Consider the following 21382-nt stretch of genomic DNA (forward strand, 5'->3'; position numbering starts at 1 on the left):
TAACCATGGACTGTTTACTCTCCTCCCATCTGGTAGGCACTACAGGAGCCTCCGCCCCCACACCAGCAGGCACAGGAAGAGCTTCTTTCCTGAGACTGTGACCCCGCTGAACCTCACATCACAGCGCTAAGCAGTATTGCAGTAGTGTCTCAGTACTTTTATATTTGTGTGCTGTAGCACTTATATTTTATTCGCAGTTATTTTGTAAATAACACTACTCTTTGCATTTCTGGTCAGATGCCTACTGCATTTCTCTGGCTTTGTATCTGTACTCCGCACAATGACAATAAAGTTGAATCTAATCTAATTGGATACAGTAGGGCAATTAAACCCACTAAATTGTCGTAGTTCAAATCAGAATCAGGTTTATTATTACCGGCATGTGACATGAAATTTGTTAATTTAGCAGCAGCAGTTCAATGCAATACATAATCTAGCAGTGAGAAACAATAATAATAAATAAAATAAAACATAATAATAAATAAACAAGTAAATCAATTACATATATTGAATAGATTTTTAAAATGTGCAAAAACAGAAATACTGTATATTAAAAAGTGAGGTAGTGTTCACGGGTTCAATGTCCATTTAGGAATCAGACGGCAGAGGGGAAGAAGCTGTTCCTGAATCGCTGAGTGTGTGCCTTCAGGCTTCTGTACCTCCTACCCAATGGTAACAGTGAGAAAAGGGCATGCCCTGGGTGCTGGAGGTCCTCATAGGACTAGATATTTCAATCCCTTTGATAAGCAGATCTTAACTTGGGTCGTAGCATAGAGATCTTGAGGTGGGGCTTGGTGGGTGGCAGATGCTTCCCAGGGGTCATCATGTGTGCAACCCCGCCCACCCCCAGATGTTAAGTCAATTTAAGCCCACTACATCTCCAGAGGGCTCAACAGTGCGACCTGGCATCCCAGATGCACCCCCTTCACATCTGGCCACCCATGGGTCATTTTAGGGCCCATCTGCCATTTCTCCTCTTCATCCATAACCAGTGGCAGCTTCACTCGGCTACCTCCGAAGGTCCTTTATAGCTTGCCACTGGCCCTGGCCTCAGACTCCCAATCCCCTCAGCAATCTAACCATGGAAGTAGCCACAAATTCTCTGCAGTCAACCTCTACTGGGAAAATCTGCACCTTCCATCCACGCTGCCTGGCATCTGTGGCCAGCTCAGCATATCTTACATGTTTCCACTCATACGCCTCGCAGACTGCATCTTCCCAGGGCACTGTGAGCTCTGAGATTACCTCAGCTTTCAGACTGCTGGACCACAAGACCAAATCTGGTCTGAGGGTGGTAGTGACTATCTCTGGGGCAAATATTAGCCTCTTGGCAAGGTCAACAGCCATGTTCCAGTCACGAGCAGACTCCAGTATGCCTGACACCAACCATGTCACTGAGGGTGGCTCTGTCTGTCCTTGCCAGACAAAGGTGATGGTGGTTCTTCCAGTCATTTGGGGCTTAGAGTTGTTATTCAGCTTTTGCTTCTTCACAATGGATACCAAACATCTGAGGACCTGATTGTGGCTCCATGTGTATCTTCCTTGAGTGATGCTTACCTTGCAAGATGAGAGGATGTGCTTGGGGTTTGCTACTCTTCCATGGACTGGACAAGCTGGGTCTTCACTGAGCCACTGGTTCAGATTTTTGGAAGTTAGGAAAACATCATAAACAGCTCCTATAAGGAAGCTAATCTTTCTTCCTTCCTTTTCCCATTAGTCTTTCCAGCTGAATTTTCTTTTCCCAATGTTTTCCCACCTAGTCCACTGTCTCTGTTTTGCCTGAGACACTGCCCTTGCATACCTCATTTGTTCCTCCTGTCGCTGTACCTCCTCCACAACCATAACTCGCCTTTGCTTTTGTGTCATCACCTTTTGTCAAATGGGCCTATTTGAGCCGGTGTGAAGGCCCACTCTTCCAGATTGCACCTGGCCCAGCATGTCTGCAAACCTGAGTGCTGCTTTTGCCTGATTTACTGACTCTGCTGGACACCACTTTCTCCCTGTTAGGGTCCTGGGTGCAGTATCCTGGACAACTCTGTCATGAGATTCAGAGAGAGTCATCTCAAGCCTCACCTTGGCACACTTGAACTCTTCAGTCAGCCCTGTGACAGGCAACTCCAGAGCTCCTTTGCCATACAGGTAGATGTTATTTAGTGATCTTGGTAGGCCCATCCACTTCTCAGTGAAGGAACTTACTGTCCTCTCTCGCTTTTCAACATGAGTGATGGGACTTCATACAGAGTCAGTGGTCACAACACCCAAGGGAGCAATCCAAACTGAGGGCACCAGAGCTTGAGGATACCTGGCAGCAAGGTCTTATCGATGGCTTTAAGCCCCTTGATGATTTCTTCTCTCAGCAGTTTCACTTGATTTGTATCACTGAGGTTTACATCGTACCAACACCCCAACGCCCCAAGCTTTTAACTAGCATTTCTGACACGGGAGGAATTACTTACCCATCCACATGGAACTTATAGTCGACCAGCCTTCCCTTGACTATAGAAATGCTCCTAGACTTATTTGTTTTAATTGTCATTCAGGTCCATTTGATGTTTAAATGGAGCTTCTTAAGCAACCATTTGGTACATGGGATGATAGTTGTCAGGATGGTTAAATCATGCATAAGTGCCCAGATTGGCAGTAGGCAGAGTCCTGACCAGTCGTTCTCCTCCTACTACCCATTTAGAAACTCTACTGATTACTTCCATTGCCATAGTAAAGGCCAGTGGAGAGATGGTGCAACATGTCCTTATGCCTGTCTCCACAGGCTGCCAGGCTGTGTTGTACTCTGCGGTTATCAATGAGAACTGGAGATCTCGAAAGCAGGCTTTGACCAGGGTTGTAACACATTCTAGTACATGTCAGACCACAGGAGGTTATGTGAGACCAACCCAAAGGCATTGGCTAGGTGTAAGAACAAGATATGGAGGTCATTTCTTTCCTTTTTAGCAGTTTGTATTTGATGCCAAATTATACGTGTGTGTTCCAAGCAGCCAGAGAAACCCAGTCTCCCTGCCTTCTGCACATGTGTGTTGATGAAGTTGTTTTTCTCCAGATAAGTAGACACCCTTTGTACTATGACACTGAAAAATATTTTCCCTTCAACATTTAATAGATTTATTTGCTGAAACTGTCCAATTTCTGAGGAATCTTTTTCTTTAGGAATTAGAATTCCTTCTACCTACTGCTATTCTCAAGGAATAAGCTTATTCTTCCATACCTCCTTCATCTGTTTCCGTAAGAGGTTCAGGACTCTTGGTGCATTTTTGTAGAGTTTCTACGGAACTCCATTTGGCCCTGGTGCTGAAGCAGCCCTCGCCCGCTTTACTACTTTTATTATCTCACTATATCTGGGGGAACTGAGGTCAAATTGCTGATGTGGAGGGTGGATGGGTGGCATATCTGAAGGTATTAAGATGTGTTCAGCTCTCCAGCTGTTTGAGTATCTCAGCTTCAGATGAACTTCCAACTCTTCCTTTGACAACTTAGCAGTTCCATTCTTCTGCTTTGTGAAAATGCTTTTCATGAACTTGTAGGGGTCCTTTATAGAATCATGTCCCAATGTGTTCTTTCTTCTTTCTTTGAAGCCTGAGGTTTTCTGCTCTCCTTAGAGTTGACAGTTGTGCCTTTAGTTCTGCCTGCAGGATGCTGATTCCTTCTCTTTCCTCTGTGGTTGATCTTCTCCACTGTTTCTTCAGTTGCTGTCTCTTCTTAATGACACCCTCTATCTCCTTTTGTCTTCTTGATTTGGGCTGTGCTGACAGCTTTGTCTTAATTATTTCCCCCACTCCAAATCTTTCTATTCCATAGTTGTATATGAGGTTGCCCATCCTCTCAGTTCTCTTCCCAAATCAGCCCTTTAGTTCACTGAGGAGTCTGCATAGATCCTCGTCAACTGTTGCCCACTCTTTCTTGTTGCAGGTTTTCAGCCATTTCACACATGGCTTTTTCACCTGCAACTTCTTTTCTGCTGGCTGGCCTTGTCTTTCCTGTGAGCCGTGGTCTGTAGTGTTGATGTGCTCTTCTGAGACCATGCCTGGGCTACTGATGCTCTGTTGATTTTGGGTTCCATCCTGCCGCTGAACTTCATTTGACTTACTCATCCTTTCCCTCAAGGTATACTGGTTGATGCAAGGTCTCAGTCTTGTCTACTTCAAGCATTTCATCCTGCCCTGGTGTACCTTCAAGCCCCTAGCTGATATTACTTTCTTAAATCTGGAACTATTTCTTGCTCTTTTTTAATTTGCAAATACTTTAATTTGCTTATGGGATGTGGGGGTCACCTGCAATGTCATCATTTATTGTCCATCCCTAATTGCCCATGAGCCAAGAAGGCTATTAAGAGTCAACCACATTGGTGGTTCTGAAGTCTCATACAAACCAGAACAGGTAAGGATGACAGATTTCCTCCCCAAAAGCCAGGTGGATTTTTATGACAACCTGTAGTTTTGTGTGACTAACATCAATGAGATTTATTCCTGATTTTTTTTAGTTTAATTAGTTGAATTTAGCTAGAATTTTAACTCTTACAATTTTGCTTAAACATATTTTCATCAATATTTTCTTCACCAGAAAGAATTCTTTTCAGCAAATGCTGATGAATACATAGATAAGTATGGTAGGAGAGGCCATTCACACATTTGCTCTTGGACAAAAATATGGCCTTTACAATTGACACATCTTCAAGCAAATTTAATTTCCTTCAGCAGAGGTAAAGTTCTTGCTGCAATCACAGCTAAGCTTCATCTTAAGTGTTATGCTTTTGGTTTTTTTTTTGTAATGTCTTCCCTATTTCAATAAAACCTAAATAACATCAACAGACTTCAGTTCCTTATTTCAGTTTTTCACAACCATAACTAGTAATAATTATGATGTTAGAGTGCTATCTTAGTGTCTTTTTGGTCAATTGCAATCCAGCTTTGTTTACACCAATCAATGGGTTCCCCATGCACATGAGGGAGCTTATTATCTGTTCCTGGCATTCTGGTGATGCTTGAAGTAATAATTCAACCAATTAATGAATTGATCTGTAAACTTGGTCTCCACTCCATCATTTTATGTTGGTTGAATAGGCACAAGGTCCTACACTAATCCCATTTTATTCTCCCCAGACTTCCTTCAGACTCTACCGCGCGAGGCAATTTACAATGGTCAATTAATCTATGAAATATATGTTTGGGATGTGGTTGGAAACCACAGCACCCAAAGGAAATCCATCTGTCATGGGGAGAATCGAAAAACCTCAAACAGACAGCACCCGGGATTGAACCTGGGTTGCCAGAGCTGTGAGGCAGCAGCTCCGTTGCCTGTGTCATCGTGCCACCCTTTCTCAAATTCAATAAGATTTGCAGCCATCAGTGATGTCTAATGATATCTGCTTTTCTTAGGACGAAGCTCTCATATTTGACCCCCAGTCTGCAAGGAGTCAAATCATCTCAGCTGGAGCAGTGTAAAGCTCTACAACTATCAAGCATAATACTGCAGAGATAACTCTGGGACCTGATCTTCTTGTAATTTGCTTCTGAGTACACAATTGCCACTTTGGCATGGGAGTATTAAGTGTGAAGATTTTTATTAATATAGTTTGGAATTTGGAGACAATGACTGATCAGAATTTTGGGATTTTAATCAGTCGATATTGTTTCATAGAGTTATACCACATGGAAACAATCCCTTCAACCCACTGAATCTGCCAACCATCAAAAACCCAGTTACTTTAACCGTACACTATTCCCATTTTATTTCAAGTTTAATATCATTCAACCATATTTGAATATAGCCAAACAAAACAGCGTTCCTCCAGGGCCAAAACGCATTACCAACAGCACACAGCACACTGCACATAGCACAAATAACACATATGGGTACAATTTCAGAAAAGCATACAGTTACAGAGAAAAAAAAGTATAGTCCAAGTCCGAGTGCCCAGTTTGTTCTACCACTGTGCAAGCACCAGAGGGCAGCACTGACATGAGGGCCAGGCCCCAAGCTATAATGGATTCCAGCATGCCAGAGGCCTCTCCTACACTGCCTCGGTGTCTCCTCCCCTGGGTGACTGCAACATGCAACCCCAAGGCCAAGGCCTAGGCCTAGTCCTAGTCCTCGCCATAACCGAAGCAACGCAACTCCCCTGCCATTGGTCTTACCAATGAATCTGTAAACCAGACTTGCAGTTACTAATGTCCAACAGGATCTTGCGATCACAATAAAAACGTCCAAGGCAATCACTTGCACTTTTTTTTCCCGACTGTGCACCATCCAATGCACTGTTGGATAACAAGTCCAACAACTTGTTACACAACAAGTCCAGGTGACAACAACAGCGGTACATATTAAGTCCAGCTCCATCGCTACCAAGCAACTCACTGATGGGATAGTTCTGCAGTACTTGATGTTCCTAGTATCCAGTAGTGACTTGCGATTGTAAAAAAGACAGACAAGATGAACAACTACACCTTTGACTGGACCCAGTGGCCGCTGTGTCCAAGTGCACCGCCGTTTTCCAGAATTATTTTATAGGATCAAATTTTGACTCTACAAAGTAATTTAACTCTGGAACAATCTGGCCACCTAACGATGCTTACTGTGGTAGATTGATTTGGTATATTTATCTTGGTTGTAGCTAACATTAACAGAGGCCAAAAATCATGGGAATGATTTTGAGCCTGGAGTTGCTGTTAAGTCTTTAGTTGCCAATTGAGTATCTTTTAGTCACTTAGAAAGTTTTTTTCACTTTAAGACTTTTTTTCCATATGAATCTTTACTGAATGTTACCAATGAAGAGTGTTTCCTTGGTTAGGGGTCTCTGCCATTCAATGTGATACTAGTGTTGACCGGAAATATTTAAAGTAATAAATTAGAGGAAAAATATTTTCACCAAGATACTGGTGAGATTCTGGAGCTCACTGTTTGAAAGTGAGATAGAACCCTCTCATCATATTTATAATGCACCTGGATGAACACTTGATAATGTACTGTACTGTTGCTGCAAAAAGATAATTTTCATGGCATTTATACCCAGGGTATGTATGCCCATGACAATGATAAACTTGAACACTTACTGTGCTGTAACTTAGAATGAGTTCTGGGTAATGGGATGAAGCGGCCGGCGTTGATATCAAAGGTCGAATGTTCTCCCCGTATGACCCTGAATCTCGACCATTCCATAATGTTGCAAGAAAGCATGGTAATACGACTGCAGCCCAGCGGACGGCGTATCTCTGCTGAACACTAAAATATCCCAATCCTCTAGGGGGTACTGTTGTCAGAGTTTGACGTCAGGGACCGACCGATCGCAAGCCAACTGCGACTGCAACACTCTTTTCAAACTCGGAGGACCAGTGGGAGTACTCATTAAAACGGACTTCAACCTTATCCCAATTCAATTGTTTAAACTCAAGCGCCCTCTACAGACTGGAGGACTCGCAAGGATGACAGATCCTTGACTCGGACGCGCTGAGGTCATTTGCTGGTGCGTGGCTTCAAAACTCGAGGCAGCGCCGTCAGTCTGGGAAATTAGAATAGGGCAGAGGCGGCAGGTGCGTTGGTCGAGCTGTGCGTGAGAGAGTGATCGTTTGCCGGAATAGTTCATTTTCGCTTGACATTTGGAAAATAATCAGAGGAAGAATATCCGAACAGGTAAAGAGAAAATAAATATGACCAAAAAGTGTGTGATGTTGGGGAAATGTAGATGTCAAAACTTGGCCGGACCGAGACAGTAAAAAAGGTCAAGGCGTTCTTTGGGCTTGCGGTTAAAATTATACTTGCTGTGTGTTTCTCGGGATCTTTACTGATGAATGACTTTTTAAAAATCTGAAATTGCGTTTTGGTTTTTCTAATTTTAATTAACTGAAGTTACCTCACTTTTTTCTCAGTGCTGTATTTGCATGTACTAATCCACTTACTGAGGTGAGTTCTTCGGTACCACCACATTTGGTTATTCAGTCCTTTTAATTTTAATGATTACTTCCAGAGTAGGAGTCTATGTTTCTCTCGGAATTCTACTTTAGTAACTCGAAGGACTTAATGGATAATTTCCAAATTAAAAATGAAAGTTTACTTAAGGGTTTACTGATGTTCATTTTCTTGATATACTGTATTTTGTGCAACAATTATACTTTAAAACTGATGTTCTGTGGCTCTATCTAATCGTTGATTACTTGTAATGGATACATTCTTATTTCTATATGTTTTTTGATGCAGAGCTGGTAATGACTACAGTATTGAGATACTGTCTAACTTGTGTGTGTACATGTAGTACTGAATTGTGGAGCTTGGTTGAAATGTGTTTGAAGAAATTATTTGAATGTAAAGTAAAGCATCCAGCTAAAATCTAATGTCCTTAAGCTAAAATCTAATGTCCTTAATTAGGAAGTTGCTGGCTTTTGCCTTTATGCTTGTATTGACATTATGTACACTGAGTTAAATAAGAACTTCAAATGTGCCTTAAAATTTAATAGTTTTCCTCCATGGAAGAACGGCAGTATATATGTATTGTCTCTACTTGGTAACTGGAAGGGTATTTAGCTGAGCATAGCACCACTGTTCACCTGATCTCTTGATCATGATCAAGAACTTCTGTTCATGTAATTGAGTTTATATTTTGTGTGTCTTTCTGTGGGACTGTTCAGTGTGAACATTTTGGAATGAAATTTTTGCTACAATGAATGATTCTGGAAGAACCAATGGAAAAGAGTTGTAGCATTTGCTAAGTAATTTGAATCAATTAATTTTAGGAGCATGTTTTTTTTTAGATTGCCATGTTGTATTGAGGAAATAATTTTCTTTATTGATACCTTTGATTGGTCAGTGGATGAAAGAGGTAAAAAGAATGCTGATTAATAATGCTTTTAAAAGAAGAGCAAGTTAGTATTCCCTTCTGAGGAAATGGTTTGAAAGTCACTTCAGTCATATGGTGTAATGGACAGACAGCAGGTTAGTTGCTCTAAATTGGGTATGAAAACATCTTTACAAGTTCTAACTCCAAACTGGTAGTTCCCATTGGCATTTTGTTTAAAAATAATGCATTGTCCTTTTGATTTAACACTGATGAAGGGAAAATCTGATAGACCTGGATTAAAATATTTACTTTTGGCTGAAAATCCCTTCCACCATTTCCTGGTGAGTCAGTCTTATGAATTGTGTACTTAAGGATGTATTGTACCAGATGTTTGAGTGCAATGCCAAGTTGTGATTATTTTTTTAAAGTGTAGGCTAATCCATTGGTTTCTATTTAAATGACCTCAGCAAAAAGATTCAAGCCTTGCTCCTGTTGATTCTTTAAGAGCTTGACTGTGGGGTGTTGTATAGATAGGAATTTCCGTTTGTTTCACCTTTAAACACAGGCACCTATCTATTCTGATTGGGTGAGGGGGTGTAAGGAAATGCCCCATAATCTCTGGTTAATTACCAACACATCCTTGGCAGAATATTTTCCCCTCTTCCAGTACTTCTACGTAGATTAGTCTGACTTGCTTTTGTGGTGGTGCAAGCGTACAACCACTTTGGCTTACACAACAATGATTTGCACTAAAAGCATCCTGGACATTAGCAATTTAAATGAAAGTTGGCTACTCCTTTGGATTAGACAAGAGAATGAATACTGTGCCAGGCATCAGCCAATGTTTCATCCACCGTGAAGTTGTCAGTTGACAGGAGAATTGGATTTCACTACAATTTTTCTGTCTCTCCTCATCAAAGAGCCAGCAGACACTTCATTGTCTAGACAATGTGATGAGAAATGAATCACCATCTATTGGGAGAAGAGGATGGTAGTTATGATTACATATAAAAGAACATAATGGTCTACGTAGTGGTTAGTGTGACAGCGCAGCAAATTATGCTCCAAAATAGTTACGTTACTCCACATTTAAGGTTTGATTTGTTGATCTGCCAAAGATTGTTTCATAGTATTGAAAAGTTGCTTTTCTTTGTTATTCAACAGCTGCTGTTCTCATTTTCCAGTTGTGCAACAAAGCTGTAAAAGTCAGCTTGCCTTTTTTGAGAAAAAAATTAATCCAAGTGGTTCACCTTCAACCTGTCATGCAACTGTGCATTTCTCCACTTTTCCTCTCTGACTTGGCAATTATTTGGAAAGTGAGAGGAACAATTTTCTTTGATTATCCATGATAGACAGTGAAACATGTGAAGTGTTTCCTGGCACAGAGACTGTAATGAGATGTAATTTAGAAACCAGATTAGGATGGGTGGAAACCACAGAAATAAAATCACTGGGTTCTCACCACCTTGTATTTCCAGAATGTTTCATTGCATTAACTCACCTACAATTATCCCCCTTATTTAATTTCAGTTCCTTTGAAATTATTCCAGCTCAATCTTGCAATCATCAATGGAGCACTGGCCCCTTCTCTGGTGTTGACCTGCTTGCTTTTTGATAGTTGTGGTTTCATGCTTCTTAGACTAGAGCACACTAACCAGACTGGCGATTTTTCATTTAACCACCAAGAGCCTGCTGTGTTGCTGCAAAAGTTTTTTTTAAATAAAGCATTTAAACTTAAGGCCCCCATGGCTGCCAACTTGGTCAAGATCTCATTGCACGACTGGAAGAATTACAGAGCTGTTCTTCTGCCAGTGTCCTGGACATTTGGTTACCTGTTATGATAAACACTGGCTTTTAAAATAAAATCTTGCTGTGTTTACTTGCAGATTGTGGAATACTTTGGAACATCCTGAAAGTGTGCAAGGTGCTACATAATTTTGTCAAGATAGTAATGCTGGGTCAATATAGTTTTTCTGAGGGGGGTAGGATAAATGCCAAGTGCCAGGTGTTCATAACTCCATATATCCAGCAAAATAATGCCACAGGAGATTAGTTCCCAACTTCTAACTTCATCCCTTCTCACTCACCCACCCATCTCTTAACCCCCTCCCCCTCACCTGGTTTCACCTATCACCTGCCAGCTTGTACTGCTTTCTCCCCGCCCCCCACCTTCTTATTCTGGCTTCTTCCCCCTTCCTTTTCAGTCCGTACCCCTCAACTATCAGGCTCTCTAATCAAAAGGGATAACTTCACTCACCCCATCGCTGTTCTCACAACCTATAGACTCACTTTCAAGGGCTCTTCATCTCATGTTCTCGATATTTATTGTTCATTTATTATTATTATTTATTTTTTCTTTTGAATTTGCACAGTTTGTTGTATTTTGCACACTGGTTGTCCACCCTGTTGGTGTGGTCTTTCGTTGATTCTATTACGGTAATTGGATTTGTGATTATGCCCGCAAGAAAACGAACCTCAGGGTTGTATATGGTGACATATATACTTTGATAATAAATTTACTTTGAAGGGTCTCAGCCTGAAACATCAACTGTTTATTCTTTACTATAGATGCCTGACCTGCTGAGTTCCTCTAACACTTTGTTGTGTTGCTCTGGATTTCCAGCACCTGCAGAATCTCTTGTGTTCATGACACATGCACCTATAGTTTTCCTCTACCCACCCACTACTCTGCTACTTTGATTAATCTTTTGAATTATGCAAGCTGACTTGGCTTAAGGACATTTCCATAAGACCATAAGAAATAGGAGTAGAATTAGGCCATTTGGCCCATTGAGTTTGCTCCGCCATTTCATCATGGCTGATCCAATTTTCCTCTCGGTCCCAATCTCCTGCCTTCTCCCTATATCCCTTCATACCCTGACCTCACTCCTGCTTAGAAAGTGTGATGTTTTAGAGTTCCTCATCTGGAGCATTTAGTCCTCATCATCCTCTGTCTCACCTGGTGGTGACTTATATTGAGAGACTGCCCAGTATGAAACTGTGTATCATTCTTGCATGCCTCAGTGCTTGTCCCAACTTCAGGCTGTAGTTGGCTGTATTTGGAAAGTACCTGAGTGTCTGGTAATGTAGAAACTACAGTGAATCAAACTTAAGAAAAACCAAGATATAGCTTTTTTTAAATTGTCACTATTTTCCACTTCTTTGATGGGAGCTTGTATTTTGCTGCCTTTTACAAAAATGAATGAGCTGCCCAACCTTGTAGGTTGTGGGGCTGAAATCATGGCCAGCTCCTTGAGTCCTCTTGAGGCACAAGAATTAGAATTAGATTTAATATCACTGGTATCTGTCATGAAATTTGTTAACAGCAGGACACTGAAATACATTATGTATAAATATAGAGGAAAAAATGAATTACAGTAAGTATATACAGTATATCTATTAAATAGTTTTAAGTAGTGCAAAAGCAGAAATAAAAAAAGTGGTCAGGTAGTGTTCAAGGGTTCAATGTCCATTTAGAAATCTGATGGCTGAGGGGAAGAAGCTTTTCCTGAATCGCTGAGTGTGTGCCTTCAGGCTTCTGTACCTCCTTCCTGACAGTGTGAAGAGGGCATGTCCTGGGTAGTGGGGATCGTTAATGATGAATGCCACCTTCCTAAGGCACCACTCCTTGAAGGTGTCTTGGATAATATGGAGGCTGGAACCCGTGATAGAGCTGACTAATGTTACAAGTGTCTGCAACTTACTTCAATCTTGTGCAGTACCCACTTCCACCACCCCCTCCCCATACCAGACTGTGATGCAGCCAATCACAATGCTCTCCATGGTACATTTGTAGATAAATTTTCAAGTGTTTTAATTGATAAACCGAATCTTCTCAAACTCCTGATTTAATTTAGCTGCTGTCTTGCCTTCTTTAAAGCTGCATCAATATGTTGCATCTAGGTTAGATCCTCAGAGGTCTTGACACCCAAGAATTTGAAATTGCTCTCTCTCTGCAATTCTGATCCCTCTATATGGCTTGGTTCATGTTCCCTTGTCTTACCCTTCCTGAAGTCCACAATCAGCTCTTTCATCTTATTGACATTGATTGCAAGGTTGTTGCTGTGACACCACTCAACTTGCTGGTATACCTTGCTCCTGTATGTCCTTTCATCACCATCTGAAATTCTGCCAACAATGGTCCTTCATGAAGGACCTTGTTACAGCATTACTGCAGTTGGTAAAATAAAATATCATCAGAAACACCAGCTCTTAAAACTATGTGAGAGGTTCAAGAGTTCTGGAGATTCTAACTGTTTGGTTATCAGTTCCCGAGTGCTCTGTATTCATTCAAGTTTCAACTTCTAAATACCAGTAATGACTTGTTGGGTGGGACCTAGGATAGCTGCAACCCTGCTCTTGTGAGTTATTTATTTGACTTTAATTTAAAGGTGATAGGATTTTATGAAATGCAAAATATGGGTGTAGTACTAATACAGATTTGAAAGATTTAGTATTGTGTAATGTTTTGCTTCCTCACTTGTTCATTCCTATCTTGGTTAGATTACCTTGGTGATTCACTTTTGGGAAGGATTTGGGAAGAATTAGCTGGCTTTCCATTGCTGAATAATTAGGTTTGTTCCTCTAACTGCAGGTGAATGAATTAATTTTTGTAGTTGTAAATATTGATGTGTCAATGGAACAGCTTACTTGGGATATATTTTTATCTTGAGGTTGATAGATGTCTGAAGTGCAGATCAATGTTCACAATCTCGGTGAAGGTATTTGTGTTTTAAAGGGAGCCATTCGATTGTTTTTTTCCACTTTGGGGCATTGAATAAATCCTCCAAATTCAATGGTTTAGTTTAGTTCTTGCCTCATGCCATTGTGCCTGTGCTGGCATTTTGAAGGAGCACTCTAAACAGTTAGTCCCACTCTCAACACTTTGCTAACCTCATGTGTATGTCTGCTATCCTTTAAGATAAGGACACAAAGTCTGTCAAACCTCCCCCAATATGGTCATGGCTAATCTTTTCTGGCTTTGGCTCCTCTTCTATGCTAGTTTCAAATAGCCTTCAATTCTTCAGTCTTTCAAAAGTATACCGACCTCTCTCTTAAATACGTAAGACAGTTTATTACAATGATAGCTTACAGAAATTTTGTTACTTTAGTTGGCTAACAGTATTGGCAATGTGTTTGTTCATTGACACTGAACAAACAGTCAAGTCAGAATAAACAATTGGTTTATAATTGATAAAAGCAGTTATTTTTCCAAAATATGAAAGAAATATAGATATATGTGCTTAAAATTGATTTTGATCACAAGAAACAGGTTGATTGATAAAATGATTTCCATTTCACTACTCTGGCCATAGTAGCATCATAATATGTAGCCTTTGCTTTGAAAAGAGCAAATCTTTTCTCCCTATCTTCCATGGCTCTTTTGCCATCTTGGCCTCTGGTTACTAACCATGCTCCTGTTGCAAACAATTTTTCTCTACTTCCTTCATCAAGGTTCCCTTGCTGTTCGTGTGGGGAGAAATATGACAGCAGCTTATAAATACATGTATTGATACTGTGTAAGGATTAGTTGTCCCTTTGCCACCTTCCAACTAGAACTTTTGCTGTCAATGTTTACAACGTTCCAGGTAACAACTGCAAAGAGTTTTTAAAAATCTAACATTTCTAGAAACTTGATACTGGAAAAACCTAGCAGATCATATTTTCTAATGTTCCTTTTAGTCCACATTTTGTCAGTCCACTCATTTCAGTTAGCCTTGAACTTCTTGTAAAGTTTCTCCAGAAGGTTGAATCTGTCATGTAACAAGATGCTCCTAACTCAAATGCTCCCCAAAACATGTGAATAATTTGGATGGCATTGCATATCAAGACAAGACTTGTTGTACATGAAATATTCAGTGATGAGACACAAGTATGATGAAATAATTAAATTGAGCATACTGGAAAGATTAGGACATGTGTTGTAATAGACAGAAAATTCTGGAGGAACTCAGCAGGTCAGGCAACACTTGTGAAGGAAAATGAACAGTTGATGTTTTAGGATGAGACCCTTCATCTTCATCCATAGATGCCTGAACTGCTGATTTCCTCCAGCTGTCTCTGTCTCTGCCTCTGTCTGTCCAGATTTCCAGTATCTGCAGAATCTCTTGACATTTATTTACTGTTCAATTTAGTCACATCTCCAGTTAAGGAGTATTCTGATCGATTGTTTTGGTTCAAGGAGTCGATTGTAAATGCTCAGTTCAAAAGCTGCCTCTGGTGTAAGTGAATATTATCATCAACACTAATCAAAGGTAGTGTTTGGCATGGCCAGAGGTGTAATGTTGTTTGGACTTTAAAGTACACTTGATAAAATCTAACAGTGATGGAATAATCAATGCAGTACGCCACTTAGTCATTATTCTAGAGCAGCCTTTCTCAACCTTTTTGCCCTGCAGGAACCCTTGAAATAATTTTCAGGCCTCAGGGAACCCCTGCATAAAGATTATTATATCTAAAGCTCACGGTATGTTAGACTGATCAGTAAATTGTAGATATAATAATCCAAAAATAATTGTCAATGCTCTTTTGAGTCGAGAATGAATTTTTAGCTAACCTTTCTTGGGGGGAAAAACAGATAGTTTAGCTTAGCTTACCTTACTTTTCTTGAAATTGCTCTTTATTTTTTGTTCATACATTTTAAAAACTCATAAGGCAAACATAATAAATTTCTCAATCCTGGGTCGAACTGAGATAAGCACACACGGATTTCACCTTCAACTGAAATGAGGCTATTTCTATCCTTGCTCTTGATGATTGTTAAACAAGAAAAAGCTTGCTTACACATGTAAGAAGTTGAAAATTGCAGCAAAATGTTCATTGCTTTCCTATGACTGGTAGGATACTCTTCCTTCACAGAAATCCAGAACTTGTCCAGGGACAGTTCAGTAAATCTCATCTTGAATGCACAATCAGACTTCAGTACACGAAGTTCTTCCACTTCTCTCTAAGTCAGGATATCAGTCTGAGCAGAAGACTCAGAGAAAGGGTCCCTTATCCAGTTATACACTTGCGTTGAAAGAGAGGAAAAATACTGTTCAATTTTGTTCTGCAGTTCTTCCAGGTGGTTTTCGATAACACTCGAGACTTTCTGATATCTTTCCTCACGCCCAAGCAGTGGTGGAAACATTTCAAGATTTCCTTTTGCAATATGATTTTGCCAAAGATTCAGTTTCCTTTTAAATCCAAGAATCTTGTCATTGAAGTCAAAACATTTTCTCCAGGGCCTTGCAGAGACCTGTTCAACTGGTTCATGTGATGAAAAATGGCTGTTAAGTAGGCTAATTTCTGCAGCCATTCTTCATCTTCAAAGCACTCGGTAAAATCTGGCATACTTTTCTTTAAAGTACTCCTGCAATTCACCTTTTAAGTTCAGACACCCTGTTGAGAACTCTTCCATCGGATTTCTGTACGTAGCAGGAGATTAGCCTCCTCTCTGTCATGTCAAAAACTGAGAATGAACTCAACAAATAAATACAGTCCTACTGCGCACTGCCATACTAGGCTGAGCGACCTCGATCTAAAGATTGTTAACACAGCTGCTCAGTCACTGCCCACCACTGTGAATGCTTGCACACAAGTTGCGCGAAGTTTGAAGAACAATGTTTATTTTTATTTTATCACAATCTTTCGCAGAGCCCCTAGTGACCTCTCACAGAACCCCGGTTGAGAAACTCTGTTCTAGAGACTTGGTAAATATCCTAAGCTACCAGAAAATACAGACCTAAATGTTGTCCATGCAGTGTTGAAACTGCTATTTCTTTCCTCACCTACTCCTGCCCCCGCGGAGAGAGATAGAGACGAACACACTTGTTTGAAGTTATAGATGAAATTGAAATCCCCTTCCCTTCATCATAATATAGTCTAAAGAGGAACAAGTGTGATTTTTGAAAGTGTGAGTTGTATTTAAGGTTACAATTTCCTCAGGTCAGACCCAGCATAAGCATCGTGGCCATTTGTAGTGAGAGAAGGTTTCTTTAAACAAAACTCCAATTGTTGTGTGAATGTTTCAATTTCGATAATGGTTTTAAGTTTATACAGTTCCATTTAAATAATGGGTGCATTATTGCTGAAGTGCAGGTAACACTCAAGTTCCCTGTATTATAATGGATGAAATGTTGCATGGAGTCATAGTCAAAAATGGGCCCTTCATGCCAGCTACTGTATTATCTGTATTAGTTGTGTTTATCTACACATTGGATCATGTACTTCAAATGCATGAAATATTTTACATATAATTAGCAATAGCTCTCGTTCTGAGGGGAAGATTCAAAACCCGAATTGCAAATTGATGCCCATCTTCCCCACCCTCCCACCCCATCCTGCCACTAACTATATACAGTGGATTCCAGTTAATTGGGACACATTGGGACCAGTACATTTTGGCCCAATTAGCCAAAGTTTCATGGATTTGTTAGATACTGGTTAGTTTGTCCATCAGTTATTCAGGGCAGCAATGTATTTGGGACAACTCTTAAGGAACAAGAACATCGAAAATAATATTGATTTCCTTCATTTTTTTGGGTCACTTTGCCGCTTAATTGGGGCAGGAGATTGTTGCTGAACAGCTTCTAACCAGTGTCAGTCACATCTGCACGTGTAGCTGTTAGGCACTGTACCTTGCTTGGAGCAAACAGTTTTTAAATAGCATCAGTTGCATGTATTTGTGTTCAAAGAGTAGTGATATTTGGTACTGGTACTTGACAAGAAATAAGCAAAAACTTTTCTTGGGCTACCAGCTGGGTCCAGGTGTCAATTTTAACTGTTTCAGTGACAAACTCTGCCATCTTCATCAGGGATGATGCCTAGGCCTGTGTAGTCCAGTGATGTATATACTCAACTCCTGTCATCTGTCCCTACTGATTAGTTAGTCCTCAGCCAATCAAGTTTCTGCTCTCACATCTTGTTTAAAATCATATTCCAGTTCTTATTCAAAGCGAGATGTTGGTCTTTATTGAAATTCTTATTCTCTAGTCTTATTTCAATGGCTTCCTTCACCAGAAATAAGCAGTAAGACAATTCAGAACTGTTTTGCTCACTGTTGAGTCAAATATTCAGGTTTGGAGATGCCAGAAACAATCGGGAAAGAAAATGAAACAATTTCACTACGTTAGGAACTACAAATAAGTTTGAGCTAATCATCAATCATCTTGAATGTTAAAATGAAAATGATTTGGAGTATGCAATCATTGCTAGCCTTGTAAGATGGCAGTCCATTATCTGCACTGGGTGTCTGCACTGATGATTTTGTTCATATACTGTCAGTCAAAAGAACACAGCAGTGTACACTGAATAAATTCCTCTATTGATAATTATTAGTAACTACAGTTTTACAGTACTCTAGTAGTATTGATTGTGTTTTAATTTGCTCTGTATTTCATTTGAATATATAATTTGTTACTCAGTTAAATGGTAGTTTGTCTTTTTTATACTGTTTTAACTATTTCCATAAAACTTTGGCTAAATGGGGCAAATGTGTCCCAATTAACCGTAATCCACTGCAGTTAAAAAGATATTTTAAAACAAGACAAATTACCATTTAACTGAACAACAAATTGTGTATTTAAATGAAACAGCATTAGTGACTGTTCGTTGTATCCAACGATGACAGTAAACTTGTGCAGGAGAGTTTTTAAAGTGGAAAAGCTGTTATGCTGGGGCAGTTCCACTCTCTCAAACTTGGAAGTCCAGATCCAGTGGTCTGAGTAGTGGGTCTTCTGGAATCTTCTTTTGTTGCCGTGTCTTCTTGTGTGTCTCATCATGCCCTTTCCTCTCCATGGAATGTTGCAGTGCTGCCTTCCTGGCTGTTGGATCTTACTGTTGATCTCATCTGCCCTGTCCGCCAGAGCTGATTTTGCATGCTAGGACAGGCATGTCCCTATCTCACCGGGGTATGAGGCCTGCTGGCTGCCCTCACCTGGTTTAGCCTGCCTGTCAAAGTGGCGTACTAGGGTGTGGCTGTTATCATATGCAAACAGCTTCTTGGAGCCACAAGTGAGAGCTGAGTGTCTGGTGGAGAACAAAGATAACATTCAAGATGATTATTGATACCTTCAAATTTTGCTGAAGTAGTGAAATCATTTCATTTTCACTCTCAGCTGTTTCTGGAATCTCCAAGCCTCCAAATATTTGAAACTGCAGTGAGTAAAACAGTTCTGAATTGTCTTGCTGCTTATTTCTCACCAACTATTAGTGACAAAATTTACTACTTTTTGAACACAAACATGGAACAGATGCTATTTAAAATTTGTTTGCTCCAAGTACAGTATAGTGCGTAATAGCTACACAAGCGCATGAGACTGACACTAGTTAGAAATTGTTCATCAACAGCCTCCTGTCCTAATTAAATGGCATAGATAAACTAAGGGAATCATTTATTTTCTCGATTAATTTTTGTTCTTTAAGATTTGTCCCAAATAAGTGGCTGCCCCAATTAACCGATGGCCCAATTAACCAGAATCCACTGTATTTGGTAAGCGCAATGTTGGGCCCTTGTGTCAGCGAGCTTAATTATTTATGTTGAGACTTGAGCATCAGGTAAAAGTCAAAGAAAGTGGATGGAAGTTTTGAGTAGGAGGTCTACTTAATGAAGTTATTTTGGAAGTAATGGGATTTTCTGTTTGACTTGGTCACTAACAGCATTGAGCACTTGTCCTTCTATATTTAATTAGTATCTTTAACTTTTTATAATTAATTAGTGTTATTTAACTTTCTATAAATGACTATTTTTATTTTTTGGGGGGAGGATGGAGAGGGATTTGCACCCAGCAACACACTGGGACCTGTGCAGCTCTTGACTGGATAGTGACAGTTGTACTCAGCTTCCCTACATGTTTCTCTGAGAAGACCATCAGCCCTTAAAGACTCACTTTCACAGCACATAGTATTTTGGCTGTCAGTAGGGAGAGGGGAAAGAACCTCCAGACCTTCTTGTCCTGTCATCAGAGAGAGGAATACTAGGAGGGCAGTTCTTTATGCCAGGGAGCCAGAAGATGTGGCAGGGGAACCTGAGGAAGAACTTGGCAGCAGGTGGCTGCAGGTGTTTCCTTCAGGAGTGAGTGTCTTCACCAGCTTGAACAGGTATGTTAATAGAAAACCTTTAGAAGGTTATGGGCCAAATGCTTTCAAGTGGGACCAGCTTGGATGGGGTATCTTGGTGGGCATGGACCAGCTAGGCCAAAGGGCTGTTTCTGTGCTGTTTCTCGAAGGGAACGGGTAACATCGTTTCCCTGCCTGATCACTCACCTCTCACTTCATTCATGCTTTTTGGCAGAGAAATAGGATCATCTCATGGCTTTTTAAAACTTTCTCGTACTGTTTGCAGTAACCTTGTGACTGTAGCCATTACATTTAAGTTTATTTTAAATCCAAAAGGCACCAGCCATCAAGTTTTTAACTATTGCTCGGCATTTGTCCCATTCCAATATTGTTGTCTCAGAAACCAACATTCTAGTTGACGACAAAATGACAATAAATAGCTTTTTTTTTCTAGTTCTGTTGAATGGATATTTCCCTGAAATGTTAATTCAGTTTTGCTTCCCACTGAAACTGCCCGATTTATTGTGCATTTCCTACACTTCTGTTTTTATGTCAGATTTCCAGCAACTTCCGTGTTGTTTTTGCTTTTTGAAGCTTTTAAAGCCTGGAATAGGATTGTCTTTTGCATAACTTTTTTTTCTATAAGATGGAACCTTGAAGAATTCCTCAGTCAACCTCTTACTTTTAACGTTTTTTGTTTTTGCAGACTCAAAATCAATAAAGGCATACCTGAAAGAGAGAGTCTTGAATGGAAGTTTGTAAAATAATATGGATAGCAAAATTTGCACAATTACTCATAGATTTTTTTTTACTGAAAGCAAATTGCATTTACAGCCAACACCCTGAGGCTTCTTGGCTTATTCCATGCTTCCTGTAACTTGGCTTGAAAACTCTGAACTTGCGTAAAAGTTTCTCTTTCGTAACATCAGCTGACTCACCTTTTGTATATTGTTGAAATTGTCCTGCACATCTTTTTGTTATCTCTATGACTCAACTGTAAGAATGCAGTTCTGATCAGTTTTGCATAAATTTGAAGTCTTCTAAAATTTCTTTGCACCCTGTGCCATCCTGTACCCAGATTCCACCTGGCCCTTCATCCCTTTGCTTACTGATCTACACTGGCTCTTGATTAAGTGGTTTAAAAATTCTCAGCCTTGGTTTAAAATCACACCATTTTTTTCTTTTTTCCTATTTTCCTAATCTTCTCCTATCCTTATAAACCATTAGATCTTTGCATTCCTCTAATTCTACTCTCTTAACCAACTAATTTTCAGAGCCATTCAGATTTATTTATTTATTTATTACGTGTGCATCAAAACATTGAATTGCGTCGTTTGCATTAACAACCAGCACATTCTCTTTCAGTATTTTTATTGATTTTTTACATAAAAAAATAGAGTACAGAATACAATATATTAGAATCACACTTATAATCTCAAAACCCCATATTCATGTAAATTAAATTGAATCGTAATATTGAAAAATAATAATTTTATTATACAAAAAAATCTAAGCCCACTACCAAAAAAAGCTGTTTGGTAAAGAAAGAAAAAAGGAAAAAAATAC

The 21382-nt window shown here is 39.9% G+C and overlaps 2 protein-coding genes across 3 annotated transcripts in view; one reads left to right on the forward strand and one right to left on the reverse strand.

The window, feature by feature from the left end:
* The window catches only part of LOC140191373 (cysteine/serine-rich nuclear protein 2-like), a 103035-nt gene extending 95818 nt beyond the window's left edge, over positions 1 to 7217 (reverse strand). Inside the window, exon 1 of the mRNA XM_072248732.1 lies at positions 7062 to 7217. The gene's annotated coding sequence lies outside the window, so the exon portion shown is untranslated. The remainder of the gene's footprint in view (positions 1 to 7061) is intronic.
* A 267-nt stretch (positions 7218 to 7484) lies between these two features.
* lima1a (LIM domain and actin binding 1a) overlaps positions 7485 to 21382 on the forward strand; it is a 143366-nt gene continuing 129468 nt past the window's right edge. For both annotated transcript variants that reach the window (XM_072249104.1, XM_072249105.1), the window contains exon 1: positions 7485 to 7638. The gene's annotated coding sequence lies outside the window, so the exon portion shown is untranslated. The remainder of the gene's footprint in view (positions 7639 to 21382) is intronic.

Source organism: Mobula birostris, chromosome X (genome assembly GCF_030028105.1).
Source record: "Mobula birostris isolate sMobBir1 chromosome X, sMobBir1.hap1, whole genome shotgun sequence".
Lineage (NCBI taxonomy): Eukaryota > Metazoa > Chordata > Chondrichthyes > Myliobatiformes > Myliobatidae > Mobula > Mobula birostris.